General features: G+C 37.2%; 1 long non-coding RNA gene across 1 annotated transcript; it reads left to right on the top strand.

The window, feature by feature from the left end:
• Positions 1–10106: 10106 nt before the first annotated feature.
• Positions 10107–25535, top strand: LOC108448211. Its single transcript, XR_001864025.1, has 3 exons — positions 10107–10194; positions 15154–15333; positions 24326–25535. It is a non-coding gene; the product is annotated as an uncharacterized LOC108448211 (long non-coding RNA).
• The last annotated feature ends 904 nt before the right edge of the window (positions 25536–26439 follow it).

Below are 26439 nucleotides of genomic sequence, written 5' to 3'. Positions count from 1 at the left end.
TGACGGCTGACTGACAACTGCATGCAGCACAATTCATCACCACTATCTGGGCCCAGCCATCCAGCCAGTTTTTAACAGAGCAAAGAGAACATCTGTCCAAGCCATGGGCTACCAGCTCTTTCAGGAGAATTCTGTGGGAAACTGTATTGAAGGCTTCACTGAAGTCCAGGTAGACACCAATCACAGCCTTTCCCTTATCCAGCTGGGCCATAAAATGAGATCAGGCTGGTCAGGCAGGACCTGCCCTTCCTAAATCCCTGCTGTCTGGGCCTGATTCCCAGGTTTTCCAGTATGTGCCATGTTGTCACACTCAAGATAGTATGTTCCATAACCTTTCCCAGCACCGAGGTCAGGCTGTCAGGCCCGTAGTTCCCTGGATCCTCCTTCTGACCCTTATAGGTGGACATCACATTGGCCAACCTCCACTCATCTGGGAACTCTCCAGTTAACCAGCACTGATGATAAATGATGGGCAGTGGCTTGGTAAGCCCCTCTGCCAGCTCCCTCAGCACCCCTGGGTGGATCTTATCCAGCCCTATAGTCATGATTGTCTAAGTGGTAGGTCACTATGTACTTCCTTCTGGTTTCTGCTCCCTGTCCCTGTTACCCAGGTCAAGGAGCAGAGGATAACCAGTCTTTCTGTTAAAGACTTAGACAAAGAAGATATTAAGTACCTCACCCTCTTCGTCATCCTTGGTGACAATATACCACACAATGTCCAATAGAGGATGGAGATTTTTCTTGGCCCTTGTTTTGTTCTTAATATGTTTATAAAAACACCTTTTGTTTTTGGTGTATCTATAAAAGCACATTTTATTATCTTTCACAGTGATTGCCACATGGAGTTCTAGCTGAACTTTTGCTTTTCTAATTTTGTCTCTATATGATCTAACAGCATCATTATACTCCCCTTGATGTCTACCCTTTCTTCCAAAGGTCATAAACTCTCCTTTTCCCCTGAGTCACATCAAAAGCTCCCTATTCACCCAGACTGCTCTTCTTCCCTGCTGGTACATAGGGATGGCCCACTCCTGCACTGTTAATATTTCCTTAAAGTGTTTCCAGTCTTCCTGGCCCCCTTTGTTGTTGAGGACAGTTTCCCAAGGGAATGTCTGAACCAGGCCAAAGTAGCAGGTCAAAGTCCACCCTCCAGAAGCCCAAGGCAGAGGTTTTGTTGACCCCCTTCTTTACTTCACCAAGAATTGAAAACTCTCAATTCATGGTCACTGTGCCCAAGACGGCCTCCGACTACCACATCTCCCACCAGCCCTTCTCTGTTCATAAACAGCAGGTCTAGGTGGGAACAGCCCTGGCAGGCTCACTTACCAGCTGTGTCAGGAAGTTACCTTCCACACAGTCTGATAGGTTTGGGGGAGACACAAGCACAGTTTGCATCCTTTGTCAAGCAACTGCTTTTTTAGGGACCTTAGCGAAAAGCAAACCTTTTTTTAAGGGTGTGAAATTATTGGGTTGAAAGTATGTGGCAGACTCCTTCAATGAAATGGAATAAAGGAAAAATCTGGATATATAGGGACACCACCATATCTTCCAGCACTTCCCAGAGATGAAACAAGAATAGATTTGTATTTTTTTACAGTGACTTAATCACCAGGGCTCCTTTCAAGAATCACAGAAAAAGAAGTACCTAGGTTCTCCATTGTCACCATTCACCAAAGTACTAGGTGCTTACAAATCCCCAACATATATCACAGAAACAGCTGTGCTGACGAATGTCAATGACATCAAAGATATGACATTAAAGGCAATTTTTGGTAGACAACTGCAATTAATATAATTTCTTTGCTCCCTTCATATTTATGTTGGAAGAGGTCTCTGAGATCATTGGGTCCAACCACTGACTGATCAGAACAATGTTAACTAGACCAATAGCACTAAGTGCCTTGTCCAGTTGTTTCTTGCACAACTCCAGGGATTGTGATTCCACCACCCTCCTGGGCAGTCCATTCCAACCTTTAGCAACCTTTTCCAAGAAGAAATTCCTCCTGATGCCCAGCCTGAACCTCCCCTGGCTCAACTTGAGTCTATGTCCTCTTGTCCTGTCACTAGTTGCCTGAACGTGGTAATTTTGAAATGTGGTTCTGGATTCTTCATATGTGTTCTCATTTGAAATAAAAATATCTGAAAGATAAAGTATGTGGCCCTGCTAGGTTATCCTTTGTCTTATCTTTATTTTAGGTACTTATAACTACTAAAAGTTGCCTTAATTTTGAACAGTTCAATATTGTGATAGATTTTCAGCTTATGCAAGTTGATGTGCAAACTTTTCAACCAACATATGGTAACATATCAAAACTGCACCTCCGTATTAGAAAACCAGGCAATTTTGTAGTGTTAATTCCTTTCAAGTACTTTTTAAAGGATTGGAGGAAAAAAGACTTTGGAGAAGAACATGGAGGACAGAACTTTAGTAATAAAAATAAGAAAATAGAAACAAAAAGGAAAATAAAAAAAAAATTTTCCAAAAGAGATTTTGTGGCTTTTGGCATTGATAATAATTTCTGTGGAAAGATAATATTTTCATGTGTGTTTAATCCTATGCCAAGGCAGCTGCTGGTGCAGTAGCTATCTGAAACAAATTAGAGGGCAGTTAAACTGAGATTTTCCACAATCAAGAACAAAGTGGGACCAGTTAGTGTGAGGACAGCTTGTTCTTGTTGCTAATGTGTTTAAAATCTTGCTGCACATAATTTGAAACAGTTCTTGAGTGGATGCTGGCTCTTGTTTCCAAGGTCTAGTGCTAAATCAAAACCAAATGGAGAGAGTTGAATTAGAAAATGACAAATTATACATTGACATCTCCTGCTCCGGCTAAAGAGAAGGGCTTTTTTTTTTCATCTTTGATATTGATTTACAAGTTAATTTCCCTCAATATTAAAATATTTAATAGATGACAGCTGGTTGAAATCTAAGGCTTGCAGCCAGCTATCTGCTGAAGGAAAGCTTTCAATAACTATGGTGGCAGATATAACACACTTACAAATTATTTAAAGATGTATTACCTTTACTATTAAAGAAGTAGATGTTTAGAAGATTCAGTGCCTTTTTACTGTCTGACCTGAATTCAGGAGCTCTATTTAATGTAACTTTTCATTTCCCCACAAGGTGAAATACATTGGCTGATTTCCTAGGAATCCAAACAATGGTCAGGTATCAAACCAAAACTGTCACTTTAAAACTCAATTTTATTTTTAAAATTATACCTAGAGAAAAGAAGACAAATAATCATGTTTTTCTTGTTTTTTCTTAGTATCTCATAGGCACCACATGGCATGTGATATGTGTCCTTAGAGAGGTGAGAAATCTAAATTTTTAAATGTCAAAGGGAAAATACTGCTGATTTCAGCTAGACCTAGAGCTCTTTGAATTGCAATAAAAATACTAGCTAAATAATCTAAAGATAAATTTTAAAAAATGGCTTTAAAATGTGGATGCTAGCAGGGCCTGACAGAGGAATTTTCCTGTGAAACTTTCTCATAAGAAAGCAGTTAGAGAAATCCAGCTTCTCATAGCTTCTCTGTGAAAGCTTTCGTTCTCATGAGAACTGGATGGACAACAGTTTGAGAGACTGTAAACCATTTCTGCACCTGCAGGTTGTTGTGAGAACAGTAAAATTGTTTTCTGTCTTGTGAGAATAATATTTGGATATAGGTGTCTTACTGCTCAACCTATCACCTTGAGAGGTGATGGGTCAATAGGCCAATCATGTAATTTCTCTTTTGCAAACCATGCTGTAAAGGTTATGGGTGATTAAATGAGGTCACTTCGGCCATACCTTACAACCTGGACTCGTGATTTGCCGTTCTCTGGGGAATAACAGTGACATTAAAATAATTACAATACTGTTTTTGAAAAGAATATGTTGAAAAACTTCATGAATCTTTGGCCTCAGTGAAAAAGTAGTATTTGAATGATAATTGTTTTTCAGTGGTACTTATGTGATACCTGTGTGCTTGGTAGCTTTGGAAGGAAAATATTAGTGTTGAGTACTATATTTTCTTGTGCTTTCTGAAAAAAAAAGTGCTAATATGAGCCTCATTTTTATTAAAAGATAATTGACCTTTTTCCAAGATTCTCTGTAACTTGGTTTGAATTTTAGAGAAATATATAGAAAAAGTGCAGAGATTTTTAAAGTTTATAAAAACCCAAGTCAGATGTCACCGTCATCAAAAAATCAATTAAAAATATGACAGACCCATGCTAATACCATCAGACCTTGCAATTCCCCAAATAAGCATTGGGGTCACTCTGGTTTTATAAACACAAGACTCAATGTAAGTGTCAGCTTGTTCTTAGATGCATGGATGAAACACGGAAGAATTTTTCTTCACTACTTGGAGTCAGATATGATCTTCCAGCTGCATGGTGCAGCAAACCTAAGACTGTAACAAAACCAGAAGGTAACTGCTGGCCTAATCTGACCTAATCCTGCCATACTTCTATCTCCTTGAATCAAAACTGGGCATCTGGGCATAACAGAATATGCATTAAAGAAAGTGAGTCTTGAAGAAAGAGGAAGCAGGTGAGTGAGTAAAAAGAGACAAAGGAATAATGACTAACTGAATAAAAAGTTACAGGTGAGAAATACACACGAAAACAAAAGGTACAGACATTTCACAGGATTAAAAAAAGAAGATTGGGACATGAAAAAAGCATGTGAGGCTAAAAACTAAACCACAATATATGAAATGAAGCTGAGAATTGGATTTATGAGTATAGAGGATAAAATGAAATACTGAATGTAGAATCCAAGAGGGTAACTATGGTTTACCAAACTCTTTGCAAGTCAAATCCAAATTTCAAGTCAAAGACACATTGAAAACTTTAACTACAGGAAGATATGTAAAGAAGTTATAGTAGACCACATACTAGATTGCTCACACAAGCACTGAAGTTATTTATAATAGCTGAGGTTGAAACAATTTTAAAACTGGCAACAGAATTTAAGCTCCTCAACCCATGAGAGAATTTTCAATGTAAATGTAACAATTTCTATTGAGTCGCGTTCATCTCTTTTTACAAGCCTACCTTTGAGAATACACTTCTGACATGTCTTTATGTTAAAATATTCATTTCTGGATGTTACTTTTCGCACATATTTAAAGGACAGATATATTTTTGCACATTTAAAGGTATGCCCTGTAAGGAATTAGTTTGTCAAGCACGATACAGTTATTTCTTTGTAGTATGGTCATGCATCCATTTGTTACAGACTGTATAATATTTTTATTTTAAAGGACATAAGGACACTTCCCCTGCTTCTCACCTACTTCTAAAGCGTTACAGTCAAACCCTCTAATCAAGATCATAATTCCAAGATGAGTGAGCTCATGCATATGTAATATATTGTTCCATTATCTCTAAATATGATTTATGAAAGCAAAGAAAAGAAACAGAAGAAAATAAAGGAAACAAATACCGTGTTGTTATACTTGTATAAGAGGTATAAAAAGTTTGAACAGAATTTACTGCCCTTTTTGTTCGTATTTCCATTAGTTGAAAGTTGTCTATACTTCAAAAGATGCAGGACAGTGAAAAGAGGAAACCATATATTAAAAATTACTCTATAATATCACAGGACATGAGAAAAAAACTTGCTAGGAACATCATATTTGCATTCAGGTTAGAAAAAAACCAACTACATTCAATATAAAAAGTTGTTTTAATAATGACATTCAATTCTATGGCTGTTGATATAGGACAAAGCTTGCTGGGAGTATATTCTCAACACAATCTGGTATAATGCAGACTTGCATGAAAGCTGAACATATGAACAGGGCTGTGTTAGTTAATGGGCCTAACAAATTAATAAATAATCGTGAAGCAAGTGACACTTTAGGGTGTGATATTACATTGGCAGGCAGTCTCTGTCTTACAACAGTATAAATTTGTTCTGGCATAGTTTTAAAGAAATGGACCAAAGCATCAGTTGCTATAAATTGAGAGAATTACAGTGGCTTCCATGCAACTGCATCGATTCATGTCAGCTGAGAATTTAGGTCTACTGTACCCCTGACACTACCGAAACAGGCTTCTTACTCAGAATGATTTAGAAACTCCCAAAGTATTTTAAGTCTGTCCCACTAGAGATAAGACCTAGTTTACTTACTTCTAAGAAGCAGGCCTACACTATTCTAGAAGAAAAAAAGAAATTGAGAGGGGCTCGTTAGATCATACAATACTGCCATGAATATTTAACCTAGACATTAAGATCACAGGCATATCAGGTTTGTGGAATTACAGAGAGGACTATTTCAGTTTAACAGGGATTTTTGTTATGCTTGCCTTCTTTTGCTGTTGAAGTTCATAACAGCAAACAAGCTCAAGCTCAAACTCTGAAATGAGATAAATGCCATAGAACACATTATGATGTACTTTATCCAAATATATATTTGATCCTTTTTCTTTGAAGTCGATATCATTACACAGTGGGTAAAACTGTCCTATTTTAGTTTATACTTTTGTTTTCTAGACTATCAGATTAAAACCTGCTACTCAGGTAAGACAGAAATAAATTATAGAGATATTTCTTTCATTTCCAGGTAAAGCTTGCTTTCATTTTTAATGTCAATTGCAGAGCTAGATGCAGCCATGAACAGTTTTTATTCCACATACCATTTCCATAAATTGCTCAATAGAAAAGACTAAAAATATGCAAAATCTTTTTCCTCGTTATTCCAACTCCAACAGCTTCATCAACAACATTAAATTACTGCCAAAATAATGTTCAGTCTCTTGAAAATGTGGATAGATAGTCCTTTCCCAGACTAATTTAGAGGGCCTGCACCACCAGATACACAAAAAATATTTCCGTTTTGATTACCAAAGTTTACAACATTTTTGATGATATGCCTCACAAGCTGTTCACAAATCTGTTTCTGCATGGCTTTTGCTACACTGATTAATGGAGTAGGCTGAATTCCCTCATACATAGCAAAGTATTTCTACCATAGGAATAATATCACATCACTCTGGAGTACTTAGAATCACTTGAAAAAAATCACAGAAATAATCTCTATTTCCAAATGTTTTGTGGCCAGACCGACAAAGGAAGATGTAAAGTCTTGAAACTATCCTTTATCAAGATAAAAAGAAGACAGTGCTTCAAGCGAAGATGCAGTTCCAAAGAAACCTGCAGGACTGTTCAAGAGCTGAACCTAGGCCGGATTATCTTGCTGAATCCAGGCTTGAATGCTGATGGGAGATCTGACCCAGAAGAATAAGATTAAATGAAAAACTCTACCACACCTGTGCCTGTTCATGACTTACTGCTTATTAATTTCCAATAGATGAAGGAACCTCCCTCTATTTCTACCTACTTCTCTGTTGCTACATTGCTGCTTTTTGTGTCCCCTGTATTTGAGAAGCTTCAATTTTCTCTTTTGGTTCAAACCCACCTATTTAATGGATTTAAAAATATGCTTCTTGAGAGTAACTTCATGGATAGGTTACAAAAAGCACAGTGAAGAAAGAGACATGTAGGAGTTTAATTACCAATTTAAAGCATAGTAATTAACTGTTGAAAAAGTACAGGTTAGTTGATCTCTAAAGGGACTATTTTTTGAAATTAAGAGTATAGTTGTTACTGTTAAACTTTTGCTATAAAGGAAGGGCAGAGGCTTATGAGAGTTTCAGAAGATGAGTGCCAGGGCACTACTACATCACAGCAGAGTGCGCTACTCTCAGTATTTTCAGAAAAGAAGGTTAAAACAAGTTCCCTTGTCTAAAACTTCTTACTACTCTTTAGGTTAAAAATGTCATCAGATCAGCTGAGGATATTTTCCTTACAGGTCTATACCATAACAATATTCTACATTTCTTGGAAAAACCGTAAGTCAAATGGATGCAGCTCCTCAGGTGCCTCTAAAATGTTATGTGCTCTTTTCGAAAAATAATACAAGTATAGTGAATATAGTGAATTTTTTGTTGCCTGGGCATCTCCAGAGAGATGTCCATATGAATGAAAAGTGACCCTACTGAAGCACTGCTGAGCATGTCGTACTTAAAATACTAGAAATTGGTGTTCACTTTTTATGTGCAACATTTTTCAAGCTTAATAATGAGGAAGAATAAGTTTAGTATTTCTGATGGTAAGAAATTGTTTCTCTCCTACTTCACCCCCACCCCCATCCCCAGCACACCTGGTATCTTTTGAGGGTGGAGGGGAAAAAAAGACTCTTAAAATAACAGCTTTTTAAACTTTTGACATGTCTAACAAAGAGGAAATGTAAAGATTCCATTTTATGCTACTGCCTGCTGCTTAACTAGAGTCATAAGGTCACTCTGTAATGCTCCTCTTTTGTGCACATCTATGTAATGGTGAAAAAGGGAAAGCTGCCAATTCTCTAACTAGGTATTAAGTTTTCTCTTCCCTTCTGCCCCACCCATTTGCTCCCTCACTCCCAACCCTAAACCCACAGCCCAGATTTTCAGCATCACTGCTTTAAAACCTGAAAAGTCTCTGCTTAGAAACATTCTTGACCCTCTAAATAGATTTTGCTCTATTGTCCCATATGTTCTTTACCCAACCATAATATTACTGTGTTCTAAGACAGTAAGGTTTCATAAAATACTGAGGACTAAAATATCACTGTAAAGCACCTAGTAGAACAGTGGTTTTCAAATATGATAACACTTTTTTTGCATATTACACTGATTTGCAGAGTATGTGCAACTTGCATACATACCCAGGTTTTGGGATATTATTAAAATAGTTATACATGTCTTCATTTCCTTTTGTCCTTAAATACAAAATATGTTGTACAAGAAATCTGAATTATAACGCAAAATTTTGGAAACATTTGAAATTTATTTACACTTCCGTTTTATATTTTGATTATCTCATTAGTTTAAGATGCTTATGCAAGCACTTCGATTAAATTCAATGATTCAATACAAATGGGCACTGAGTGGGTGGAGTCTCAGTTACAAAACCCTATTACATGATGAACATATTTAACTATTTACCTCTCTTTCCTAGAAAGAACCCAAACCTGCTATAATACCATCTCTTTTGCATTCTTTCCGCAGATATGCCTATGGAAGTTTAAACAAAAGAGGCAAATGATTTGTCTTATTTTTTGACAAAATTTGTTGACCAATGACCCAATATGTTTTATTGGGTTTTATGCAAAATCCACTCTAAAAAAGATCTAGGTTATTTTAGAAAATAAAGTATTACCTGCCCATTGTGAACAATCCAATCTCTCTTACGGTTTCTGTGAACAGTATTTTGTATTAATGAGCAATTGTAAATTGTGGTATAACACAATCCTGACTTAGTGATATCTTTCTTCAAAAAAGGGATAATTGGACATGTTTCATCTGAACATAAAAGAATAGATCCTTGATCAGTAATTTTGCAGTTATGATTTCGTATATGGTTAATAGGATATCATCATATGAATGATACAACAAAAATTTTGTATTAAGAACAGTTCCAATCCACAAAATTAGACTTTCTAACATCTGCTTTCTGTTCTGTACTATTGTATTCTTTAGCTGAGAATTATATAGTTCACAAATATGTTGCTAACCATTTCCTCAAATGAAGGGTCTGGCACACTGAGCTCACTGAGTTTGAATGGGGGCTTAGAGGCAAAAAGCCCCAACCACAGTTTTTGGATCAAACCTTAGATAAGCAAGATAAATTAGGAGAACCTATATTGTAGGGAGGGTGTCAGTGGATTGATGCCGCGTTTTTCCACAGGGTCCCTCGTGGAGACACTTAGGTGGCACTCTGCTAGCACCCATGCGTGCACACAATCTCACCCTTGCAGGTAGTTGCAAACAGCCACTCACACACACAGTCTAAGCCTGAACCAGAGACGAAAAGGTTAGAGGGGTTCTCTGAATGCAATTCTGAGGCATTAAATGGAACCAACACACTTGAAAGCAACAGAGGCAAAGAACCAAGAACGAAAGCCTGCGCATGGTTTTTATCCCAAAGGGTCCCAGGGGCGGGCAGAGCACCAGAAGCCAATAGTCTGAGGGCTAGGGGGCAGAGGCAAGGTTGAGTGACATAACAGGGGCCAATGGGAGAAGGGAGGGGAGGGGCGGTGGACCAGAGACCAGTGGGGCGTCGGTAATGAACTTTTAGCACAGTGGTGTGGGGAGAGACCACGCTGAAGAAAGAACCATTTCATTGCAGAGTGAAGACATTGTTCAGTCATCAAGGTGAGAGTTAGTGCATTTTACTGTTACTGCACAGTAAATTGTCTGTTTTTATGATGATGTTCTTGCCGTATAGAACAATCACATGCTTTCAATTAAGTCCCTAGCAGATGACAGCGACAGTAACCATGAATATGGCTCAACTCAGCCCATGAATAGGAATCTTTTTTTTTTTTTAATAAGAAAACACCAAACCATCTGCTAAGGTGCAATGTTTTGTAACAAATGTTTTTTAGAACATTTCAAAAGACATCACAGGTGCCTGTCTTTTTCTATAATGTAAGTCTTCACTGAAGTGTCCTTCTTGTTGTGAAATACCAAATTGTATATCTTATTCTCTACATAACTTTAATGTTTCAAATATAGTTCTAGTCCTGTTTTCAATTGATGGGGTTTTTATGTCAAATGCTAGCAAAATAGTACAACATACATGAGACTTTACAAAAGACACAGCAAGAGATACAGTCATTGTACAAAAATAATTAATTGGTAAACAGTTAACAAATTACTACTGCAATCAAAAATATTTAGACCCACTTCATGTCTCCCTTTATTCTAGTTACTACACTTTGAAAGAAGAAATTAACCTAATTAGAAGAAAACTCCAAATCCTTTTATTAAAAACAGCTTGCCCATAAAACCAAGATTTGCTTGACAATTTAGCCTACCTCTTTCATTCAGTATAGTAAAGGTTTTCCAATGCCATTCAGCAGCATCCTGAATTGACTTCTACATTTTTGTTTTAAATTAACATTACAGTGCTGTTCAGTGCCAGCAGGGTTTGAAGTTGCAACACCATCTGTGGCAGTTGCAATTTCTCATGGATGAAGATAAGGAATCACAATATATTCTCAGCATTCACACTTGTTTCTCAGTCACTAAAAAGATTGCAGCTGCACTGAAAATTAATTCTTCACAACACACTAGGAAGGCAACTGAACTACTTGCAAAGTTAGTCAAAGCGTGGTGAAAACTTCCTGATATTAGTATGTATGGGAGTCTATACATATGACTAAGCTTAGTCTGATGTTTAATGAGACCATCTGACAGTGGAAGATCTAGCCCTACTAGTCTAGTACTTACTCCACTAGATTTTAGTGATGAAAACAATTACACAATAAGTCATCTGAGACAAAATAAGTGAACACTAAAGAAGTACAGTAGCTTGCCTGAAAGGAGATGGAACTAGAGCTGTAAATTCTACCTAATCTCCTGATTACAAATCTTAGCGCTGGATCATGTCAATGTCCCCACTGATTTTCATGCATTAGGATGAGGATTCACTTTTCCAAGATACCAGATTTGCACACTAGAAGCATTTTACAGGGCATTTTTTCCTGTGGAGATGTTGTTCAAAAACCGAAAGAGAAAACTACAACCTGATGCCGATAGTGTGCACACAGTATGCTTGAATGAGGAAAATTTTTTTAGCCACTAGTCCTCGTAGACATCATCATCACTGAAAGAGGGCTACAAAGAGTGTTCTTGAAAAGGACTGGTTCTGTATTTTATCCATGTACTCTCTTAGCCTCTCTCCCCACACTCTCAGAAACAAATGTGTAGTCTCATGGCTTACAGAGTGCTTGCAAGGGACATTTTTGAAATATTATTTCAGTGTGAGAAGAGAACTGATTTTCATTGAGAAGATACTGTCTTCTTAAGGCAGTACAGTCTAGCAAAAATATACTAGATGTTTCTGTTCCTCATAGCTTGTGCAATAGCTTTTCTTCATTTTTTTATCGCCCAACCTGGAATACTTTGTCTGTACACACACTTTTCAGATTTTCAGGGAGTGGGAACTGGAAGGTCAAGCTGACACCTGGTAAAGGCTATATAGGTATGTATTTATTGCCCTATTCTAACAGATATCAAATAGAGATTTTACACAGCATGTTTAAAATGTGAGCAACCACTCAAACCTGCACAAGAAAACATTCAATGCTCTTGAAAGAAAATTTCATCCCACCAGGATTATAATGAGTACAAACATAATGATCCTCTGAATAGTCCATCTCAGATGGCACTTGCAATACTGGCTTCATTGTTACTGTAATTAAGACTACAGAAGAGGATTCAGGGAGATAAGCAGCATATTGATTTTTTAGTAATAGCTTGATAAAGTTTTGGCCAGTGTGTGATCTTTGAGTAAGTGAGAGATGGAAAATTACAACTTATATTAAAAAATCGCTGCTGGTGTGGTTGAGACCAAAGTCTTTTGGAAAGAAACCAACTTACAATGAGCCAGAAGACCAGGGTATTCAGGTTTTTTTCTTATTCATCTACATGAGTGTTACCTGTGTGACTATGAATGTTCATTCAAAAGGGCTCCTTGATTTAACTCATGCTGGTAAAGCCAATTTGACTCTGTGAAACATCCAGTTCCTAGGTCTCTGATCCCTCCTGGTCCTAGTAGCACTACCATCATTCCGTGTTCATTCACACTACATAGTCACAGCTAAAAAGCAACAAATGTACAGAAACACCTTGATACTTTTTAACTCATAGTCTAATTAATCTAGAGCAACAGTAAAATAATGAAAATACTTTTAGTAAAATTTCCTCCAGAAAAAATCCAAATAATAAAATGCTAGCTTGTCTTAAATCTAACTAACAAGGCATTTATATTAAACAAGATATGGAGCAATAATTAAGTTACTTATTCAAACAGATTTATGGAACATTAGCAGATATCTACACATATAACATCTCTCAAAAACATACTTTACTAAAACCACTAAAAATATATCACTTAGAGATATCTTCAAGCTTTTCTGTTCAGCAGTCTTCTCTCCCCTCAAGAAGGTAGAAGCAGACAAAAATATCTTATTTTTGTAGGTCATCCTAACAGAGAAAGCAATGGACTCTCTGTCCTCCCCTACTTCGCTTCCATGGTATACTTGCTTTTACATGTTTTTCACTTGCCTCTTCATTTCCTCATCTGGAAATAGAGGCCATAATATTTCTTTGTGTAACACTCTGAGATCTAAAGATAACAAAATGTTAAATAGTAATTAAAAAGTATTATTTTTACAATGCATGCAGGAGAAAGAGTATCACAGGGCCAACAATACCAACTGCCATCAGCACTATTGTCTTCAGTCTCTCACACATACATTGAAGTACAGATCATACTGTATATAAAGAGACTAAGGACGAGAGAAATGAGTAGTGTCATTCTCATCTTATAGGTAGGGCTACAGTTTAAAGACAATATTCAGGGCAGGGTCTACCTCATACCTTGCAAAAAAACCCCCACAACATCAACCAGCATTTTCTCCTAACAGGTACAGAAGGCCGATAGCAGCCTTTGGTCATGGCCTGCCAGGTCTTATGATTAGACTAGTTTTTCCAGAGGCTGACAGTCTCTTCTTTGAGTGTCAGGGGCCATATCTACCTTTTACAATCTAGAAAGCTGCGATCTGACTCAGTGATGGTGACCACCCTGCCGCCTGAAAGCTATCCCACTGTATGGAAACTCCAAAGATACTGAAGCTGAGTTCTCATCTAAGAAGTTTGCTGAGAGAGGATGTGGCACACAGGTTGGAAAGGGGAAGCCTTGAGTTATGGCCAGTTCCCTCAGGTCTCTAGAAAATGCACTGTGTTTTAGTCATTGTACAGTGGAAAGCCTTTCTATGTAGTTCATCAGATGGTGACATTATTAATCAGTGGCATTTGAAATGAGAATAAATGAAGACAGTTTGCCATTACTGCTCTCTGAAGCCAGGCTATGTCTAATCTTTCTGAAAGTTGATGTAACTCTCTAAAAAATATTCATAAGAAATTGTTGCGTTGCTTGGTTTGGTTTAGCAAGCCACAACCTTCCCGGAGAGCACAGCGTGGCTGCTTAGGGCAGGGCGGTCATTCCGCCCCACATAGTGCTTTTGAACAGCCCTGAGCTCCTGCTCCAGTTAGCTGGGCCCTGCAACACAGTGATAGTAAAGGAGGCAAGAAGGGTATCTCCATCAGGAAACTTTATTTTTACATGTTGGTCCACTGCTTCCCAGAGGCAGAGTGACCTAGAGAGACCACCAGGTCAGGCAGCAGGGGGTTTTTCTCAGAGCGCAGGGCTGGTACATGGGCAGAGTTGGGGTACAGAAACCAATAGGGAGAACCTGAGGGAGTGGCCAGGACTAGGGACAGGGGAAGGGGGGCCCATGTGGAAGGTGCAGACGATTAATAGGAAAAAGCAGTGGGGAAAATACAGCACCATAAGAAATTAGTACTTAGTTACTACAAAATAGCTGTCCCTTCTGTTTTCATCTTCTTTTCCTTTCAGAATTGTCTTACATCTACAGAATCTAAACAAAACTGTTTTCTCAAAATGGAACAAACTGATGAAAGGGAGTCTCCTAGACCACCAGCCAGACCTAAAAGTGGTATAAGTAAATCAATCTCACATCCAAAAGCTTCCACTTGAAATGAATAAAACCCTTCTTGTTAAATCCTCTCATTATGCCTTCCAGTCATTAGAAAAGAGTGCTGCATATTTGGTGGCTATTCCCTACATACAGGCAGGGGAAAGAAAAATCTGCATTAAAACATATCAGATCTTTTGCTGTCATTCTGTCAACTGCTCTCTATGCTTGACATCCTCTTGAGACTACATCTGTAGGCCCTATACAAATGTCATTTAAAAAAATACATTACTTTCCAGTACCATCTGTTATTTCAGCTGTTTTCATAATGATCAGTTTAGTTTCTTATGTAATATTTCCTGTCAACTTTCATTTCCAGAGAGATGTAGGTGGTAAGATTTCTGTTGCCTTTCCTTAGGTTTTAATCTCTTTAGTTGAAGCAGATTAATATCCATTATGACAAATAAAGTACATAAAATGAACTGGCAGAAACTGTGGATTGAGTGTACAGTGAGAATACTCAAAATAAAACTAGTTATTTTCTTCAGAGAAATATTAATAAAATAACTCAGAGAAATAAAGATATTTTGGTTTTATTTTCCCCTAGCGCAGTGGATAAGGCACTGTCAACTCGCCTGAGCTGCCCTTTTACCAGACCACCCGCGAGTTTTACCTGGGGAGAGAGGAAGTAGCATTCACCAGGGCACAAGAGAGATCCCTCTTTTCTCTGCACAGTGCTTCCCCTTTCATCATGGAGGAGGCATCTTGCTAAGTGGATGTGGATAAGGTAAGCTACACAACTGTCTTGACAGTTCTGCAAGGCCCAGGGCTTCCAGGGCACTCGAGTCCTGGGGCCTGAACAGTTTGAGAGTATTGTCTTAGGTCTGTGATAAAATAAAATGGATGAACGATTGGGTGAACGTTCAGGCTCAAAGAATTGAAGTGAATGGGGTAATATCTGGTAAGACATGGGTGCTAATCCAGGGCTCAGTTTTAGGGCCAGTTCTCTTCAGCATTTTTATCAGTGACCTGGATATAGGTGTCGAGTGCACACGAAGTTTATGGCTGATAATGTATTAAGTGGAATCACTGATTCCAAAGAGGGCTTACAGAGACATCTTGATTAGGACACTGGGAAATCACCAACTGTGTGAAATCTAACAAGGACAAATGCTGGATTCTGCACCTGGGGAGGGGTATGTATAGACCAGAGACAAGAGGTTGGAGAGCAGAAATGCAAAAAGGGAACTGAAGGCTTTCAGCAGTAAGTGCAGCAAAAAAAACTCATTAAAAGAAGTTATTGTCCCACTTATACACAGCATTGGTGCAACCTCCCCTTGTGTGCAGTTTTGGGCTCAACAGTATAAGTGTAATGGAAAAGATTTGGAATGTGTCTAAAGGAGGGCAACAAATATAATGAAAGGACAAGTGGGCAGGATTTATGAGGAGTGGGTGAGGATACTGGGTTTGTTCAGCTAAGGGAAGATGATACTGAGGGGTGACCTCACTGCTGTCTACAACTTCCTTATGGGTGGAATGAAGTGGATGTGGTGTTGTCCTCCCTGTCATCTGATGATAGGATTCAAGGGAAGGTGGACATAGACTGTGCACCTGCCTGACAATGGGAAATGGTGAATGAATTCCTTTTTTTGCTTTGATACCAACAGGAGATAGTATATGGTAGTATATGTTGATAGTATATGAACTAAGGTTCCAGAAGAATCTTGCCCTGTTAGTGCAATAAAATTGGAGAAATAGTCACCTAAAATATTTAATGCTGATAAAACCACGAATTTGTTGGCACTGGAATATGTTAGAATTTTCCCAGCAACATGACAAGCTACATCTTCTTTCAGTCTTTCACTCCAGTGCCTCCAGGTGTAAGTAGTTTTTTGTACAAGCATCCTCACAGGAATATAGATGTACGCATGAACGTGTGCATGTCTTAATTATATTAAACAGGATTTATTTTCTCTAGAGCAATATCAGCTTATACATATCCTCATGTGGGAAAAGGCATGCAGGAATAAAATACCACTGTGTAGTAGTTAGAGGTGAAGGGTTAGCATGGCTTTGTGCTTTGCATTTGCCCTGAGGAAAAGAGATCTTAGATGCTGCCATGGGTTTTTTCCACTTGTTGTATAGCTGCTCTGTGTATCTGCACCATATGGAGCTTTTCCTTTAAATCTTTTTTTTCAATCTTGTTTGTAGCCCTTATCATAGAATTCCTTTATTGACACTTACAGGTTTCAAGTTGTGTCTCTGAGCTGCATGAGTCCCAGCTGTAAATAAAAACATAGTTCATTTGTTTTCTATAAGGTTCACTGAAGCTGATGGGACTCTTTACAGTGAGTTCAGTGGGAGCTGGAAAAGTCCTCACTTGTACTGAGTTAGTTTTCCCTGTAGTCCAGTTTCTAAGTAATATTTGTGAAAAAAATACTTCACAGAAAAAGTGATGGCATAATAATGCAATTTGCCACACATTTGTTATATCCAGTAGAACCACTATGCTGTTACAATATTATTACTGTGAAACGCCTTTATTTCACAGTAATGGTAAAGTGACACCATGTCCCCTGTACAACCCCTTTCTCTCTTACACACATGTGATAGCATAACTGAAATCTTATTTTCAGACCTGTGCTGTCCCTTCTTTATAGACTGGAATTGAAGAATGCCTAATAAAGGAGCTCCTTCTTTTTTTTCCTTTTCTTTTTTTCTCTTTTTTCTTCTTTTTGTTTTTAATGTCGAAGTAGTCATATTTTACAAACACAGTCTCTCTCTGACCAAATTACCTAGACAGTTGTCAGGATTCCATTCAAACTCTTTTGTTTCTGTAGATGCATGAGGGATCCCCTATTTCCTTTAACATGTCACTTTTACAATTGCAAAAGGATGATAATTCTTAAGGAAAATGATGTCCTTCATCTCATAGCTTCCTACAGAATATAATAGCTGGAATATAATAGGACTGAAAATGCAGTATTAGTATTGCTCAATAAATCTTGAACAGTGTAGAATTTCAGAAAGAATATCTTCTCTTTAGAAGTACAGCTTAGGTAGAAGCAGCTTTACCACTACTTCTATCCATACATTTCTCTTGGACTGTCCATGGGTCACAAGCAACCCCAATTGCTTATAACATTTTGTATTGTAATAATGCTAAATTTACTATTTTGTTTTATATATTATAAACATATTTCTTATGTATGTTAATGTCTATGTTGAAATTTACTTCCTTTGCATTATTTCACCCTTTTCCCTTTTTTTTTTAGTTTTATCTTAAGTAATCATAATTGTTCTATTCTGTTCTCAGGAGCATGGTTTTTCATTAAATTTTGCTCCTATCAAATAGAAACTCACTGCACTAGGTAGTTATTCGTACTGTTCACTTTTAAGACCCTGCATTTTTATTTTTGAAACATTTATACTATTATTGTATTATAGAATCAGCAACTTATGAGGAAAATTTAAAAATAAGGCACAATTTTAGTGATTTGCAATAACCCATTTCTTTGGTATTTTACTCCTCTAGAAGAGGGTAGCTGGGGATTAGAATTTACCCCCAGTTCCAACCTGGGCCATAGTCTACTGGTTTGACTACTACTACTACTACATTCCAGGGAATGCAAATGCAAACCTGTACCACTGGAAAAACAGAGGCTTTGTGTAATCACTCACTACTTTAACAAATGTGTACACCTAGCCTAGTAATAACTTGTTTTCCTTCAACTGACCCATTTTAAAGTAGCCATAACTACGCACAGTGAAAATGCAGGAGGACTGGGGTCTGCTACTGAGACTTATGTTGGAGTGTGAGACAAGACAGTTGTGGAAGCGAAACTTCAGACAAAGAGGTTGTGTTCTGTTTAGGCTGTTCCAAAGTTAGACCACCACAGCAGGATAGTTTTTACATGGCAACTTTGAGCCTGGGCTACCGAATTTTGATTAAGCAGGCATTCAAATTTACACATCTAGACACCTTTTTTCATGAGCTGGGCCAAAATTAGTTACTAAAATAATATTTCAAAATAATTTCTCAGATGATAAGTAAAGCTTAAGAAAGAATATACATTTCCAAATCCCCTCTACAGCTCTAACCTCTTATCATACATACAAACTTCTTTAGAAATGCCTTTGCCAAGACCTCATTCGAGCCCTTTCATTTCTGTGCCTTGATCTAAACTGACAACAACTGGTTACTTTTCCAAAGCTGCTGCTTTGGTATTTCATTGTCCTCTGTGGTGAATCTCTTCAGGTTCCCTGTGAAGATGAGGAAGGTACATCAACACCTATCTGCATTAGCAGAACCCGTAGAGCGACATGAACTGTAAGAGAAAGAGAAAACTATGACCCTCTTATTGTTCCAAAGGAGATAATAGGACAATAATAGAGCTAGAGATACATGAGCATTTTGATAACTTTTTTTTCATAAATCTATTGACCCAAAGGACCAGCTAAGGTGACAAAAGGTTGATCAAGACAAAGAAAAACAAAAAAAAAACATTAATAAAAATCTGCAGACAGCAACACATGATGATTTGGAACATATTTATCTATTTTATCACTGAAAAATTTGTGCTTGTGACTTGATGTTGGGAAGTGATAGTGGAGTACAGTGAAGTGTTCTAATATTTACCTTAAATCTACATTTCAAAGTCAGTGTGTATCTGTTGGCATTTACTACTCAGTAAATGATCCTTTATTCACAAACTTGTAGTCTCACTGAAGGCTTGACTTGCAAAAACCATCCGGGTAACAAAATGCTGTGACATTTTTAAAAATGCAGTGAGAAGGTAATAAAAATTTAAGGTTTTGAAATTACATGCTGAAAGCCAAATTATTTAATTTGCAGATCGATAGAATAAGCTCTGCAAGAGACACGTGTACAGGCCCCAAAACCAAAGAAGATGATAATAGCAGGTGCTAGGGGCAGGGTGGGAGCTAGGACTCAGGTTCTTTACAGGCAGGAGATTATTTGGTTTCTGACAATTACTGTTTGATAATATAAGTTTTTCTGATTTTCTTTTTTCAAAGACTCTTCAGAAAGATGCATGCAATAGATAGTAAAATAGCACTTACGGAGGATATCACACTAGTGTAAAATCAAATGAAAGAAAAACAGAGTATTGAGTTTAATGAAATATTTCAAATTATGTTCAATAAATATATTAAACTCAATATTTTTTCTTTCATTTAATTTTACTGAAATATTTCAAATTATGTTTTTAATAAATATTTTAACCTAAGATGAAGCATAGATCTTTACTCCAGTTTTCATGAAGTGCCTTTGTCTTCCTGAAATACATTATTGCTAAATCAAAGGACAAAAAGAAATGTATCCTAGTTTTGGTATTTACTTAACAACAGAATAAACTAAATAAGTAATGTGTTTGTTATGTCTGCGAACAAAATTAATTAAATGAAACAAAGCAGGCTGAATGGACATGCCAATGTCTCTGTTTTCAACAGAGCCTCATTCTGGAAATAGTAACATACTACAACAAAACCCAAAAGTTTCTTGTTCTGTGTAGTTATTTACTTGCTGAGCAATGATTTGTGATCCAAGAGTTTTCATAACAAATGATACCCAAACAGCTCTACTCTGATTAAAAATCTTTCTGTGTCATGCACACACACCATCTCCAACCAATGCCCTAGAGAAGAAAATGAAATTAAATTTATTAGACAATGGAGAAAAATTTAAACTAGTTAGGTTATTTGTATTTGCTCTCTAGAGACTGTTCATTCTTCTTGCCTAAGTAAGCTTTTGCAGTTGCATCCCTTTTAAAAGGATGCTTTCAACAACCCATTATCACTACCCATAATTAAGCCAGGACCTTATCACTGCCGTTTTCATCCTCACAGCAAGGCACTCATACATTTAAGTCACCCACAATCACACCACAACTATTTGATTATTGAGAAGGAAAAGATGGTCAGACTTACAAGACTGGGTATGTATTATTAACATCAGCTTGGAAAATGTTGTGGTCAAGCTATGGTAAATATCACTGGTAGTGATATTTCAATACTGGTAGTATTGAAGAGTTTGGGAAGTCAACTAGGGCTTTCAATGTGAAACACATGACATAACCACAAGCTGCACTTTATGAAATTTGAAACTATTACATGAGGAGTGACCTAATTTAATTATTGTGGTTCCATGTGTTTGAAGTTAATAGACCCTTTCTTACTGGGGGCAACAAGGCCTTTAACAAAATACCAGCCCTACCATGCCAAGTTGTTTATCTTTGGGGACTCATTCTTTTCATATTATGATTGATAATATGGATTCCACAGAGGTTTCTTGTACCTTTTACACATTCTATTTGAAGGAGTAGTTAACTGCAAGTTCAAACAGTTTTCCTATCTGCAGGTGTAATGGGGGGGTTGGAGTCAGACTGCCCACATATGGTGTACCAGGTCTTCAGCCAGGAGCAAAATGAGGATTCTGGAGATGAAGGCATAGCTTCACTTTCTAATATTTACAGGCAATATTCATCTGACATTGTTCAAAGCTTTGTTTTTATAGAAGTATTTTATAAATTCTTTTAAATTTATTTACTTTGTATGCATTTATTTCCAGTTCTGTATTTCCTCCCCAGAGGAAAAACACCCTCAAAAATACTACCAGACAATTAGATTACCACCTTCAATTTTTGAAACAATTCTTCAGGCTTCCCAGCCTGACATGATTTCCTTTTAATGCATCCAACAACAAAAATTAATACCAAGTTTGCCTCCTAGTTCCTTTACCCTTGTTGTTTTCTATCCATCAGCCCTTGTCTGATGTCATGTAATTTCTCTTGCTCTCAAGAAAAATATTTGACTTTGTTTTGAATCATAATGAAAATTCAAACTACCCAAATTTCATTTCAGCATTTGAGATCAAGACAGAATATTTTAGCATTCCAAATTCAAAATATTTTACTGTAATCTGCTTAGGGACATCACAGGACTTCTATTTTCATTTTCATTTGGATTCAGCTTCCCTGCAGACTAGGCAGATCATGTTACATGTTGTACATTTTGGGGAAAAAATCACAATGATTTCCCACATGAAATTTTTTTACTGTTAAAATGGAAGTTTTCCTGTAGAGAATTTTGATTTGGGGAACAATTCGTTTCCATTCAGAAAACACTTTCATAGGAAATATTTTATTTGCTGCTGAGCAGCGCTTACATTGCATCAAGGCCTTTTCTGCTTCTCAGACTGTGAACAGGCTGGGAGTGCACCATCAGCGGGAAGAAGGCATACCTGGCACAGCTGACTTCAATGGAATTAAGGGATATATCATAATATGTGGCATCATGCTTAGCAATAAGAAAGAGGAAGAGGTGTGTTACAGTGCGGACACTGTAACATGCGTATCAAACAAGGAGGCCGGTGGAAAAGAAATATATATGGACCGATTCTTGATAGATGTTTCAGAGAGATGTTTATTTCTCCAGCCACATGGCTGAGGATGTGCCAAGGAACTGAGGCAATCACGGGACCTGAGGGTCCTTGCCCACGCAGGGGAACACAAGACAACCAATGGGGAACAAGGCTGACCAGGGGCTAGGGAAACCCTGTGCCTTCCCCCCGCGGCCCCTCTCCCAGGACCCCACGGCAGGGGGGAAGGGACCCCAACAGAGGTGGTGCTTGAAGTTATGGCATTTTTCTTCCCAAGTCAACACTACGTGTGATGGAACCCTCCTTTCCTGGGGATGGCTGAATACCTGCCTGCCCATGGGAAATGGTGAAGTAAGTCCTTGTTTTGTGTTGCTTGAATTCACAGCTTTTGTTTTACCTACCTTAAACCATCATTATCTCAACCCCCAAATCTGCTTCCTTTTACCCTTCCAATGAACTTCCCCATCCCACTAGGGGGGAGACAGGGAGTGGCTGTGCTTCTAGTTTTGCCTGGGCTTAAACCAAAATCTTGTTTCAAAATACTTGAATTACTCTTTAGATTATTTAAAAAATATTTTTCATTAAAAGAATATGGATTTTAATCAAATTATTCCAGATTCTGCCAAAATATGACTTCCTAGAACCATGAAAACGTCTAAGTGTTAGCCAGATATCTGACCAAAAGTCTTTATGTCCCATTTAGGAGCTAGAAGATACTTAAGTGCCAGTTATTTTTATACCTGAAACATCTGAAAGACTCAACAGTGAAAACACAACTAGAATAAAAAAAAAAGAAAAATCCAACCAGAAAATGTAGAAGAGAGGAGGCAGAGCAGTCACCTCTGGTATAAGGTTGTCTTCTAGAACATAGGGATGTTGTCCAGGTAGAAGAGGAGATGGTACTCTCCAGCAGTTCAAACACAGTCTCTGTGTAGGAGCTGTATAATTTTCCAGGCTGTGCTGGCTCTGGAACTGATGGGAAATCAAATCCTGATTGTGGGAGGAAGTGAGTCACACATTCTGGGGATTATATGAAAAGATTGTCCAGGGATATGGAGACTCCAGCTCCTCCCAACAGGACACTTTGAAAACTCTTATCATCTTGTACTTCTCTTATCTTTTTTTGACACTTCTATTTTTTTTTTGATCTATATCTATATCTATATCTGTGTCTATATCGACATGTATATCAAGTTGCCAAACTATTTCTTCTCCTCTTTCTCCCCCGTAATCACCCATTCAATGAAAATACTTTTATTTTACTTAACGATGTAATGCCTAAATGACTAAGAAAACAGAACTTTCAAAAGCCAGCCTGTTAGAGTGAGAAAAAGGAACATAACCTACAAGAGGTTTATTCCTGAAAAGGACTTTGGAAGTAGGAGAAAAGCATATGGAAATTTATCCCACGTTGAATCAAAATAATAGCAATTTCTGAGAAAGTTACAACCTTAGAACACCAAAAATCATCACAACATTACAATACAGGTTAGCCTGAGGAATACCTTGTCACAGAGCTCTCACCAGCAGTTTTATTCAATTATTTTCTCATTATGTGTAAAGGGAAGTTCAGGAGTTTTACAGGTTCCATATATCACTCTTTGACATGAAGTACATTTGAATTACTTTCAATAATTTAAGATGGGATCAGTCTTTTGGTAAGGAGAGAAAACTCTTCATAATCTTTGTTAACTATTTCCAGCAAATGACCGGTACATTACCTACTGTAAACATAACTTCTGCCACCTTTCCTTTACTTCCCAGCATAAAAAGATATTTTAGTTGGCCTTTTGCTTTCTCTTCAACACTAAAAATTCAGGTCCTCACCCCAGGTCTTGGCATTCTTTAATCTGGTTTCCATACCTGTACATAATCTTCTTACCCAAAGAAATCTACGACAATTTATCAGTGTTTCCTGATAATTTACTGCTTACACCTCATAATTCAAAGTGTGCAGTGGAAACCTGATAGTTCTGGTGTGTGTATATATATATATGCCAAGCAGGTGTAGATGCAGAATCACTGTGGGGCAAAAGAACCCTTCTCTGAACTGTTGAGGAGAAAAAAGAGTCTTCTTCACTGTGTCCTGTATCTGGGGTCACGTATTTTCTTATGGCCTAAATCCCCTAACAGAATGAGTTTTCTTCCCACCCAAAGCAGAGGACACAGAAAAAGCCTTCTATCAAAAGATTAATACTCCTCAGAAGTAATAATAGAAAATAATTTCCCTTGAACAATAAATGGGTTCTTTGATTAGTATAATTCTCAAACTATTAAGACAGTACTTTCAGACCTTTCCAAAATCACATTCATTCAACAGTTTCTCCCAATCCTGCTTTCTTTAAGCTATATAAATTTTTCCTTTTTGAACTTTGCATAGGTAGCTGATACTAGCAGCAGACGACAGATCAGCAGCCCCTGAAAGGCAGAAGACCTCTGTCTGGACACATAGAGGGTCACATCCTGGTATCTACAGTCTTGAATTCATTTGCATGAAGACCAAGCTGCAGGGGCTGTCATTAGCCTGAAAGACAGATATTATTTTCCAGCCTGTCTTCAGCGGTTATCAGCAAGATTTTTAAAAGCATTTCAAGTAATGGCTTCATGTTTGCTGAAAATTACAACCAGTCAAAACACCTTTGATGGAACAGTTTTACATCAGAAGATGAAGTTTTGTCAACTTGGCTTTTTTTTTCCCCAAGTGGAACATGTCAATTTCAATTAAGCTTTATATGTGGATATGTCAAAATTAATCATTTCAATTTTTCTATTTGGTTTTGATGAAATAAAATGTTTTGATTTGTCTATTATTTTGGGGGTACAATAAAAGACAGGACTGGAAAGGACTGGAAATGTTCAGCTACATCACTGCCTCTTTCTAAAATGCCACACTTGGAAAATTCCTTCCTTTCAGCTGTGAACAATGATAAGTTCCCTCTGAATAAGTGTTATTTCCCATATTCATACCATTTTACTGGTATCAGAACAGTACTTCCCAATTTAGCTAATCAGTTAATCACACATTTCTATATCAAGTTAGTGTTGCTGTTATTATTGATTACCTTAGTATTTTTTTTATTACCTTTACCATACCAAAATCCTGTTACTGTCTTGCAAGAAGGCTTTGCCTGGCTTTGACTACCTTTGTTTCTGATGAACATATCAAATGTCTGAGTCTTCTAGTAATCTCCAAGTTATTTTTCAGATGTTTATGGACAGTTTGATAACTTGTTTCAAGTTACACTGATCTGGTTCTTGCTTAGGTCTTTCTTTATTCAATATTCTTTGGTCTTCTATGGAGGGGAGGGGAAGGGAAATTTTTAATAATTTCTATTTCAAAATGAAGTTTTATTCTTTGTCTTTCAAATTTTTCTTTTTTATCCTTTTAACAGTTCAGGGTAGAGAGTTCTTTTGAAAGTGAGTAAGAATCAGCCAACCCACCTTGAATTCTTTTTTTTTTTAAATGTCAGATTATGGTCAATTAATAATGAAAACAGAGTGAAGAAATAGAAAATAGTAAGAAGAATTTATGTTTCTTCCATGTTTAAGAAAATATTTGAAAATAGAAATCAGATCATCATTTATATATAATTTTTTCCCTTCTATTTGGCTATTGTCTTGTTTCCATATTAATAAATTCGTTTGGTTTTGCTGTACAGATTTCCAGCTTTTTGTTCCAGATCAGGTTGCTGTCACATGAAATGGGGAACATTTTCTATTATCTTGTACATAAAAAACTATTTTTGGGTTAAATATATACACAGACATAGCCATGAAAATAAACTATAGAAGAACTAAATGAGTTAGATGTGAAAGACTCCAGTATTACTGTATTTTTTTCTCACCCAGATACTCTCCTTGGAAACGTGCCCCAGATATAAAAAGCCATTCTTCCCAACAAAGATGTTGGAAAGCATCTCTGATAAAGTTCAAATTATAGAATAATGAATGCAAGATCTACTCTGTGTGTTGTACACTAATTTTGGCAATGCCATTAGAAAAAGAAAATAACAAGGAACACCCATTCATGACTAGCTCAGAAGGTCTCATTTTCAAAGCATTGAAGCAAAAGGCCACTTGCAAAAATATATACCCAACTGTGCGCTTAATCTGCATGCACAATTACTGTGACTTCATGTGATTTTCAGGTATTGAAACTCAACTGACTATTTCCATGCACACAGCCTGATTTGCATTTGCAATCACAGTAAATGTGCATTCAGATTAAATGTGTAATTATGCATGCAACTTTGCACATGGCCCTGAGCTTCTAATATTTGGAAAAAAAACCCTGAAGGCTGCACTCCTCTCTTGAATATACAGAACTCCCACTGTCCCATTAAAAGGGTAACCAAGAACAGAATATATTTTCACAGCATCCATCTTTTATAAATAATTTTTTCTTGTACTGGAAATCTAGCCCAAACCCAGAAGCCACTTAACAATTAAATCCTTTGACTACATCATTTATCCAGCCTGTACTGAAATAGGCAA

This window comes from Corvus brachyrhynchos, unplaced genomic scaffold (genome assembly GCF_000691975.1).
Source record: "Corvus brachyrhynchos isolate BGI_N302 unplaced genomic scaffold, ASM69197v1 scaffold37, whole genome shotgun sequence".
NCBI lineage: Eukaryota > Metazoa > Chordata > Aves > Passeriformes > Corvidae > Corvus > Corvus brachyrhynchos.
The sequence above is the reverse complement of the archived record's forward strand: the minus strand, read 5'-3'. Positions and strand labels throughout refer to the sequence as shown.